The sequence below is a fragment of the Theobroma cacao genome, chromosome 3, assembly GCF_000208745.1.
Source record: "Theobroma cacao cultivar B97-61/B2 chromosome 3, Criollo_cocoa_genome_V2, whole genome shotgun sequence".
Lineage (NCBI taxonomy): Eukaryota > Viridiplantae > Streptophyta > Magnoliopsida > Malvales > Malvaceae > Theobroma > Theobroma cacao.
In genome coordinates this window covers 19,707,753-19,719,197 of record NC_030852.1, presented here as the reverse complement: position 1 = coordinate 19,719,197, position 11,445 = coordinate 19,707,753, and positions in this window count along the sequence as shown.

Sequence of the window (11,445 nt, the reverse complement as noted above, 5' to 3'; positions counted from 1 at the left end):
GGTAATGGGTAGCCCCAAAAAAAAAAAAAGGGAAAGGGTTATGGGGAGTGGGCAGCCCACAACAAGGGGGGTTTACGGGGTAGTGGGCTGCCCAAATAAAAATGGGGGGATTAGGTTTTGTTAGTGGGCTACCCAATGTTGGCAACCCAATGGAAGGTAGTTGGTAGTGGGCTACCCAAATAAAAAGGGGGGGATTGGGTTTGGTTAGTGGGCTGCCCAATGTCGGCAACCCAATGGAGGGTAGTGGGTAGTGGGCTACCAATTGTTGGCAGCCCACTTCAGAGTGAGGGACGGCTTACCCCATGTATGATCAACAAGAGTCTTTTTTTTTTTTAACTGAGCTGAGGCTTCGAGCCTAGTAAGTCATGGCTCATGTTATTTTATGTCCGAAAATATGCAGCTTCCCATAGTAGAAGCCGTGGCTTACCACCCTTTTTTTGTTTTTAAAAATTTTTATCAAAAATTTTTTTTTTTTTAATTTTAAAAAATTTCTTGAAACTTTTTTTTACATGTACCTACACAAATAAAAAAGAGTGTTATTAATTTAATAATTAAATAAATAAAAGAAAGTAAGTTAGAGTGCTTGGGTTGCTTCCCAAGAAACGTTTCTTTATAGTCACTAGCTTGACTATGGCACCCCCTTATGCACTACTTTATACAGCTCGAGACTTTCTTTATTAATCTTGACTACTCCAGTAAGCCCAATATAAATCTCGATAACATCATAAGGATGAATCTTTACCACCTTAAAGGTGTTCCCCCAATATGGTCTAAGATTTCATGGCAAAAGATGGAGTTGTGAATTAGAAAATACTACTCACTGTACAACCACAAAATCAAGGTGACTGAAAAGTGGTGGTGGTTTTGTCTCAAGAATTGGCGCCTACTCCGTTGAAGGTGGTGGACTAGGCTTACCTTTACCTTCATTAACTAAACCCACTTTATAGTAACTATTTATATAGGGATACTGAGTTGCATTGAACAAATTAAATACCACTTGCTCCTCTCAAACTTTGAAAGTTATTTTTCCATTCTTCACATCAATAATTGCTCCAACTGTAGCTAAGAATGGTCTTCCCAAAATAAGAGAAATTTCAACATCATCTTCAATCTCTAGCATAATGAAGTCCATCGAAATGAATAAATGCCCAACTTTAAGCAAAACATCCTCTATAATCCCAACTGAGTACCTGATTGTTCTATCTGATAATTGTAAGGTAACTGAGTGGGTTGTATCTTTTGAAATCCAAATTTTTTGGCAATAGATAAAGGTATTATTGAAACACTACCACCCAAATAGCACAAAGCTTTTAAAATTTTAAAACTACCAATAATGCAAGAAATAGAAAAACTCCCTGGATCTTTAAGCTTTGGTGAAAACTTATTCTGGATTATAGCATTGCACTCCTCAATAAGTGCAATTGTCTCAAAATCTTCCAATTTTCTCTTTTTGGTCAAGATATCTTTCAAGAGTATAAGATAACTTAGCATTTGTTCTAAAGCTTCTGTAAAAGGAATATTAATGTGCAGCTTTTTAAATACCTTAAGAAATCTCTGGAATTGTTTGTCAAGTTTTTGCTTTTGAAAACATTGAGGAAAAGGTGGTGGACATATGGGAGCAAATTTTAATTGTGATTTTTCTTTTGAATTTTCAACAGATTTTTCAACCACAATTTCTGTTTCAGTAATTTTTTCAATTTCTTTTTCATCAAATTCAATTGAAATCTCAAAATTTAAAGCTTGATCACTTACCTCTTTGCGTACCTCTTTTCCATTGCAGACAGTGATTGCCAAACAATGTTCCTTACCTTCTCTTCTTAGGTTAGTTTCAATATCACTTGGTAAGGTACCATGAGGTCTAGTATTTAAAGCACTAGCAAGTTGGGCCACTTATGTCTCAAGATTTTTAATTGAAGCTACTTGATTTTGAATGGAGGCATCAGTCCTTATCATAAATGCATCGATTTTTGTTATGAATGCATCAGTCTTTATCATGAATGTATCAGTCTTTGTCATGAACTGCATGAACATATTTTCCATTGAAGGCTTTTTCTCTAGCATAGGAGCTCTAGATGGAAATTCAGAAGACAAGTTTGACTTAGCTACTGATGAAGACTCTTGGTTGTTATTCCATGAAAAATAAGGATGATTCCTCCAACCGGATTATAAGTGTTGGAATAGGGATTGTTCTATTGCCTATTTCCATCAAATCGACAAGACTCAAAATAGTTGGGACAATTGTCATTGGAATGTCCTTCCCCACAAAATTCACATGTCATAAAGGAGTTCTGAATAGCATTAACACTCAATTTATCTATTTTCTTTGCAAGAGAAGCCAATTATGTAGAAACAGTGTTTATCACATCTAATTCATGAATTCCAGCAATTTTTCTTATACCCAATCTTTCAGATGACCATCGATAATTATTAGAAGCTATCTCTTCAAGCAAATCATAAGCCTTATCAATGGATTTACTCATGAGTGCACCTCTTGCAACAACATTAATGGTAGTTCTAAAAGGTCCTAGCAAACTACTATAAAAAGTCTGAACTTGTAGCCACTTAGGTAATCCATGGTGAGGACACCTTCTTATCAAATCCTTATACCTCTCTCAAGCCTTATATAGTGATTCAGAAACAAATTGCATGAAAAAAGTGATATCATTCCGCATCTTCGCTGACTTTGCAGGTGGGAAGAATTTTGCTAAGAATTTTTGAGCCAAATCATCCCAAGTATTAATGGAACCAATAGGAAACGAATTTAACCAACTCTTTGCTTTATCTCCCAATGAAAAAGGGAAAAGCCTCAATCTTATGGCATCATCAGTAACACCATTAGCCTTGAATGTATCACAGATTTTCAGGAAATTTATAATATGAAAATTCAGATCATCAATAGGCAAACCCCAAAACTGAACAGCAATCTAAATCATCTAAATGATTGATGGCTTAATTTCAAAGTTGTTGGCATGAATAAGAGGTCTTCGAACACTAGAGTGGAGATTTTGTACTCATGGGACAACATAATCCCTCAAAGGCTTGGTCTCTTCCTCTTGTTGATCAACCATTGTTTTACTTGGTGCATAAACTTTTTTATTTTTCCTCCGAAGTCTTCGAAAAGTCTTTTCAATTTTCGGATCAAAAGGAACAATTTTCAAATTTCAAGCTCTTCGCATATAATGACCAAAAGTACCTAAAAAATTAAAGAAAAGAAAAGTCTATATTAAAATTAAGAATGCTTGGTATTATATTAACATGAATATAAGCCATCTTGCTTTTACGAATGATATTATGATTTTTACTAATGGAAGTAAATTAGCTTTTGAGAAAATACTTGCTTTTTTACAAGAGTATGAGCAGATCTCGAGACAAAAAGTAAATCATGATAAAAGTTGCTTTGTCACATCTCAAACTATAGCTGGTTTCAGAAGGCACATTATCTTTCAAACCATGGGATTTCAGCACAAAACCTTGCCAATTACTTATTTGGGTGCCCCCCTTCATAAAGGTCCTAAGAAGGTAATGCTTTTGATTCACTTCTTAATAAAATTCGTGATCATATCACAGGTTGGGAAAACAAAATTCTTTCTCCTGGCGTCCGTATTACTCTATTACGGAGCATTCTATCATTACCATTTACCTGCTGCAAGTACTTAAGCCCCCGGTGAGCATTATAGAAAAAATAGGCAAACTTTTCAACAGTTTTCTATGGGGAAACTCCACGGACAGCAAACGGATCCATTAACATTTTGGAATAAAATTATCTTCTCGAGTTTAGAAGGAGGACTAGACATTCGTAGCTTGCAAGATGTTTTTAAAGCCTTTACTACTAAGCTTTGGTGGCGATTTCAAACATGCAGAAGCTTATGGACACTATATATGAGAGCTAAATATTGCACTAGAAAAATTCCTCACACAGTCACTACCAACCTGCAAGATTCTTTGACATGGAAACGAATGATTAATGGTAGAGACACATCTGGACAACAAATACAATGGAGGATAGGCAAAGGGGAATTATTTTTCTGGTATGATGCTTGGATGGGAGATGAACCACTGGTAAAATCTTTCCGTTCATATACTCACTCCATGATTAAAGTTAATCATTTCTTTCATAATAATGAATGAAATGTGGATAAGCTAAAAGCTGTTGTACCAGAAGCCATTGTTGATGAAATTTTAAAGATTCCTATTAACAGTAGCAAGGAAGATATCGCATATTAAGCCCTTACACCAAATGGAGAATTTACTACTAAGAGTGAATGGGAACTACTTAGACAAAGACAACCTACAAATCTAATGTTTAAGTTAATTTGGCACAAGAGTATGCCACTTACTGTGTCTTTCTTTTTATGGTGCTTGGTGCATAATTAGGTCCTTGTGGAGTTAAGGATGAAAACTAGAGGCTTTCACTTACCATCCAAGTACCTTTGTTGCCAATCAGAGGAATTAGTAATGAATGTTTTGTGGGGGAGTCCAGTGGCACAACAGGTTTGGAATTATTTTGCAAAATTCTTGCAAATCTGTGTTACTAATCCTCAAAATGTTATACATGTTCTCAATGCTTGGTACTACTCAGGTGATTACACTAAATTCGGTCATATCTGGATATTATTACCATTATTCATTTTTTGGTTCCTTTTGGTTGAAAGAAATGATGCAAAACATAGGGAAGTGAACATGTAACCTGATCGAGTAATTTGGCGTATTATGAAAATGTTGAGACAGCTTTTTCAGGGTAACTTGTTATGTAAATGGCAATGGAAAAGGGATATGGATATTGCTATACATTGGGGATATCACTTTAAACTTGAGAACTAGGTATCCCCTAAAATTATTTATTAGACGAAACCATTGATAGGTGAACTAAAGTTGAATGTCGATCGTAGTGCCGAAGATGATTTCTAGAATGCTACTGGTGAAGGAGTCCTAAGACAACATACAGGTAATTTAAGTTTTGGTATTTCTGAAAATCTTGGTCCACATAATTCATTGTAGGCGGAGTTAATGGCGTTACATAGAGGCTTACTACTATGCATTGAATATAATGTGTCCCATGTATGGATAGAGATGGATGCCAAAGTGGTGATACAAAAGATATAGGAAGGTCAAAAAGGTTCTTCTAAAATTCGTTACCTATTGGAATCTATTCGAAAATGTTTATCTGGCATGTCTTTTCGCATCTCTCATATTTATAGGGAAGGAAATCAAGCTGCTGACTATCTATCTAATGTTGGACATAAGCACCAAAACCTTCATGTTTTTTCACAACACAAGGTAAGCTACGGGGAACCCTTAGACTAGATAAATTAAATTTACCTTACGTTTGTTTTAAGTAAATGTAAAGGAGTAGTACTCCTAATTTATGTTTATATATTTTTTCATAGATTCTTGTATTAAAATGCTATTACTCTCCAAATGGATTTTAAACCATTATGCTGGGAAAGTAATGTCTTTATTAGGAGAATTTCTTAATTTATTTTATCTATCTCATGTAATGCTGGAGGTATAGTTTAGGCCTCCCTCTTCTTTATAATTTAATTTTAATTAATAAAATTTAACCGGATAGCTGGGTCATGTGAGAACTTCCAGCATTAAAAAAAACTAAAAAACAATTCCCTGGCAACGATAATAAAAACTTGTTGTTCAATTTTTTACCCATGCAAGTATACGTATCACAAAGATAATATAGAGATGAGTAGAGTGTCAATCCCACAGAGAATTGAATTAATCCTTATTGTTAATTACTAAAATTAACACACCTGTTATGAATAAATGAGTTTGTCCATTGAATCTCCCAACCCTTCAAGTTCCATTCATAATCAATGTATACATTTATTATGGTTCATCAATATCGACATCTATGTAACCCTATAAATAGGGCTTTGTATTTGATGAAAAATAGACAATCAATAATAATCAAAAATAATGAGAAATGAACCAGAAGTTCTTATCTCATGAGAAATAAACCATAACTTTTTTCTCAATTCTCCTCTAAATTCTTCTCTCAATTATTTTCTCAATATATGTTTCTTTATATTTTATATCACGTTCTCAGCACGAGTCCCTAAAGGTAATGAGAAGGTATTTTTTAATTAGATTTTTAGTTTTTTTTGTGTGGTTTAATCAGACTGAAGCTTATTACAGATTTAGAATATATCTTTGTCCCCCTGAAATGGTGATAAACTGTACCCCTGAAGTGATGATAGACCTTTGAGAACCCCACTCTAAGGGTCCAATTTTTTTTGTATGCAGTTTTATGGCGAATATTGAAAAGCCCAAGTTCCACATCCTAGAAGTGAGTGGAAACAATTATATGTCTTCATGCCTCAATGTTGAGATGCATCTTTAAGGGCAAGGTCTTGTTAATACAATTATTATAAACAGAAACACAAATGACATAGATAAATCGAATGTTTTGATTTTCATTCATCGTCATTTGCATGAGAACCTGAAGACTTAATATTTATTCGTTCGAGATCCTAAGATAGTATGGACAAGATTGAGAGAGAGGTATGATCATACCAAGACTGCTTTTCTCCCTCAAGCACAATATGATTGGCAACATCTCAAGCTACAAGACTTCAAATCAGTGTCTGATTATAACTCAGCCTTATTTGATATAGTTTCACGGCTGGAGTTATGTGGTGTTAAGCTCACTAAATCAGAGCTACGAGAGAAAATTTTCTCTAATTTTTATGCTTCAAATATTGTATTGCAGCAGCAATACCAGTAGCATCAATTTAAGACGTACACGGAGTTGATTTTCATCCTCCTAACTACTGAGCAGACTAATGAACTATTGCTCAAAAATCATGATCTTAGACCTACTGGCTCAAAAGCATTGCTTGAAGCAAATGCTAGCTTTGGTAAAAGTACTAGCTGATTTAAGGGCTGTGAGCACAGGCTAGTGCATAACCCACGAAAGGGTGGCAGAAGATATAAACACCCTAGGCAAAATAATCTTGGCTTGAATCATGACAAGGGCCAGAAGCCTAAGAAGGAGCATGATGAAAGTATTTGCTATCATTGTGGCATGACTAGACACTGGTCGTGTACTTGTCGTGCACCAAAGCATTTTATTGATTTATTTCAAGCATCCTTAAAAGATAAGGGTAGGTGAATTGAAACTCATGCCATTAAAAATGCTATGACCAACGTTGAGGCTAATAATACCTCTGTTGAAGTGACTCCTCCTGCTCCTGTAGAAGCAAAAACATCATTGAATGTCTTTGATTTTTTCAAGGACCTTGGAAAGGCATCATATTGGTGGAAGTCAGCTCAGACTTAAGATCTAAGAATTTTAATGTTATTTTCAATGTATTACTTTTGCTTGATTATTCTAAATAAAATTATTATCCCATAATTGATTTCTGAATTTTTGACACCTGAAGTTGTTAATACAAGTGACTCCTGAAGTTGTCAATATAAGTGCAAATAGGAACCATCAACAAAAAGAAAGATGTCATTTGCTTGATAGTGCAATGACACATACCATTCTTCGTGTTAAACACTTTTTCTCGAGTATGACATTATGTAAGGAAAATATCCATAAAATATTAGGTGTCGTTGGGATTATTGATGGCTCAGGGAATGCCACAATAATTCTACCAAATGCCACCACTTTGTATATTGACGATGCATTGTTAAGCAGTAGATTAAAGAGGAATCTACTTAGTTACAAAGATGTACGTCGTAATGGGTACCATCTTGAGACAATTGATGAGCAAAATAAAGAATTTCTATGTATCACCTCTTATAAGATGGGCCAAAAGACCATCCATGAGAAGTTTGAAGCTTCAACTAAGGGATTGTATTGTGTCCTTATTAGAGCTATTAAAGTCTACGCTACCATGTCTTAGAGACTGGTAAATCCCAATGAGTTTGGCCTGTGGCATGATCATCTAGGTCACCCGGGAGCTATGATGATGCGTAAGATAATCCAAAATACTAAAAGATGTTGGCTCCATTAGTTTTTTATGATAATAAAACATTCCCATTTATTTGTGTCTAATACCTTTATTTGAGTGTGCAAGAAATTAATATATGAAGTTAATTTCTTAACTCTTCAAAGAGTATTTTTGAAAGAAAAAGAGGGATAAAATCAACAAGATGTAATTGAATAACAAGGAGGAAGCTTGTTGGTGAAACAAAGAAAAACATCGGTTGACCAAATTTTAAATTGGAGAAATGGTGGGCTGAAGAGTTTGAGAAACAAAACCAACTTAGTCAACCAAGTCAGTCGACTAAGTGCCCTCTGCCAGAATCTACAAACCAAAAACAGAATCAACTTAGTCAACCAAGTTAGTCGACTAAGAGCTCCCTGTCTACAATTTAAGCCAGAGCACTACAAGACAGATTAACGGCTAGAACTCATCCTCAACTGTTTCCAATGGCCATAAACTGTCAAATTACCATCAGAGTTGCATCTCTAAGTATAAAAGGGTCTTTCAACAATGAGAAACAAGTTTTTTAAAAGCCTTGAATGAGATTTGAGCTGTAGAAAATTTAAAAACCAGAAAAGCTTCACTGCACTTAAACACTTACTCTTTTTCATTGTATTTAGCACTCAATCTTGTACCATTCAGATCAACTTGTGATCATAGTTACTCTCTTTAACCTCTCTTTTTGTATACTTAGAGTGAGGGAGTCACTCTAAGGGGTTGTTCAAGCTTGGGAAAGCTTCAATGTTATAGGTTGTGGTTGAGCCTTGGAAAACCACTTTGGGTTTTAGTTGAGCTCGTGAAAAACTAGTGTAAAAGTTTTGGCTGAGCCTGCAAAAAGCCATTGTAAAAGCTTTGTGAAAGTTTGTTAATTTCACCAGATTCTTAGTGAATTGTTGGGAAAATCCTTGGTTGGATAATCAAGGTAGTGAATGTAGGTCTTGGACCAAACCACTCTAAATTGTTGTACATCTTATACTCTGTTTTTATTTTCTTAAGTTCTGAAAATTAGTTCCACACCTTGTCAAAAGCCAAATTGTGCTATTCACCCCCCTTCTAGCACATATTAACGGGACCAACAGTTAGTATCAAAGTTGGTTCCCTATTTTTAAGGCTTAATATCCTTTGGGAATATCCAAATGGCTCAACAAAAAACCATAGTTGTTGAGAGACAATCAACAAACAGACCACCTCTGTTTGATGGCTTTAATTACCCTTATTGCTGAGAGACAATCAACAAACATGACAGGACATGAAATGCTGTTTGCTCAATTGGATAAGAGAAATGGAGGAACCGTATCATTTGGAGATGATTCAAAAGGTAGAATCCATGGTATAGGTACGGTTGGTAAAAGTTCCCAAACTCAAATTAGTCATGTGTTGCTAGTTAAAGGCTTAAAGCATAATCTACTAAGTATTAGTCAATTATGTTATAAAGGATTTAAAGTATGTTTTGATTCAACTAAGTAAGAAGTGATTGATATGAGTACAAATAAAATCTCATTTATAGGAAAAAGGTTGAAGAACATGTGTGTAATTTTTCTTGAAGACCTTAATGTGAATAATGAAGTATGTCTTGTTGAAAATGTTGAGAATGATAGCTGGTTATGGCATAGGAGATTAGGACATGTGAGCATGCATACTATGTGTAAATTAATAAAGAAAAATCTTGTTGCTGGACTGCCGGAATTGAAATTTGAAAATGATAGAATATGTGATGCTTGCGAACTAGGAAAACAAGTTAGAACATCCTTTAAGACTAAGAAAATAGTGTCAACATCTAGACCTCTTGAATTGTTGCACATTGATCTATTTGGTCCAATAAGCACAACTAGCTAAGGAGGTAAATCTTATGGCTTTGTAATAGTTGATGACTATTCTAGATATACTTGGGTATACTTCCTTGCTCATAAGAATGATGCTCTACAAGCATTCTTAAGTTATTGTAAGAAAGTAGAAAATGAAAAAGGACTAGCCATAGTTAGCATAAGGAGAGATCATGGAGGAGAATTTGAAAATGATGAGTTTGAAAAATTTTACAATGAAAAGAGGTTGGATCACAATTTTTCTGCACCTAGAACACCCCAGCAAAATGGAGTTGTAGAGAGGAAAAATCGAACCCTAAAAGAAATGGCTAGGACCATGCTATGTGAGAACAACCTACCTAAATATCTTTGGGCTGAGGCAGTAAATACAACAGCTTATATTCTTAATAGAGTCTCAATAAGACCCTTGATTTCAAAGACTCCATATGAACTTTACAAAGGTAGGAAACCAAATATTTCTCACCTTAGGAGTTTTGGCTGTAAATGCTTTGTATTGAACAATGGAAAACAGCCCCTAGGGAAGTTTGATGCAAAGAGTGATGAAGCAATATTTTTAGGATATGCATTAAACTTAAAGGCCTATAGAGCTTTTAACAAAAGGACCCTTACCATTGAAGAATTAGTCCATGTAGTTTTTGATAAGTCAAATGCTTTACAAAATGAAGTTCATGATGATGATGATGATATAGAAATCCTAGAAAAACAAATGGAGGAAATGAGCTTAGAGAACAATAAAAATAATGAAGAAAGCTCATCTAGAAGAGAAAATGAAACTCCATTTCTAGAAAATCTGCAAAGAGCAGAAAATCAGCATGATGATCTACCAAGGAGTTGGAGATTTGTAAGAGATCACCCACAAGACCAAATAATAGGTGACATTTCACAAGGAGTTAGAACTAGGAAAGCAACTAGAGAAACTTGTGAGTTTTCAGCTTTTATATCTCAAATTGAACCTAAAAACTTTGAAGAAGCTGAAAAGGAGGAAAGTTGGATAATGGCCATGCAAGAAGAACTTGATCAATTCACTAGGAATCATGTATGGTCATTGGTACCTAAACCTTCAAATCATCCTATTGTTGGTACTAAATGGGTATTTAGAAATAAAGTAGATGAGCAAGGAAATGTAGTTAGAAACAAAGCTAGGCTAGTAGCAAAAGGATACAACCAAGAAGAAGGAATATATTATAATGAAACCTTTGCTCCCGTAGCTAGGATTGAAGCCATAAGGTTGTTGCTAGCTTTTACATGCTTCATGAACTTTAAGTTGTACCAAATCGATGTAAAAAGTGCATTCTTAAATGGATTAATTCAAGAGGAAGTTTTTGTAGAACAACCACATGGTTTTGAAGATTTTGAAAAATCTGATCATGCTTTTAAGCTTCACAAAGCATTGTATGGATTGAAACAAGCTCCTAAAGCTTGGTATGACAGGCTTTCAAAATTTCTAGTTGAAAAAGGATATGATAGAGGCAGCATCGATACTACATTGTTCATTAAGAGATATCTAAATGATTTAATTGTTGTGCAAATATATGTGGATGATATTTTATTTGGTGCAACTAATAAAGCTTTATGCAAGAACTTTACAAAGGAAATGCAGGGTGAATTTGAGATGAGCATGATGAGAGAGTTGAAGTACTTCTTTAGTCTTCAAATCAAACAAAGTGAGGAAGGAA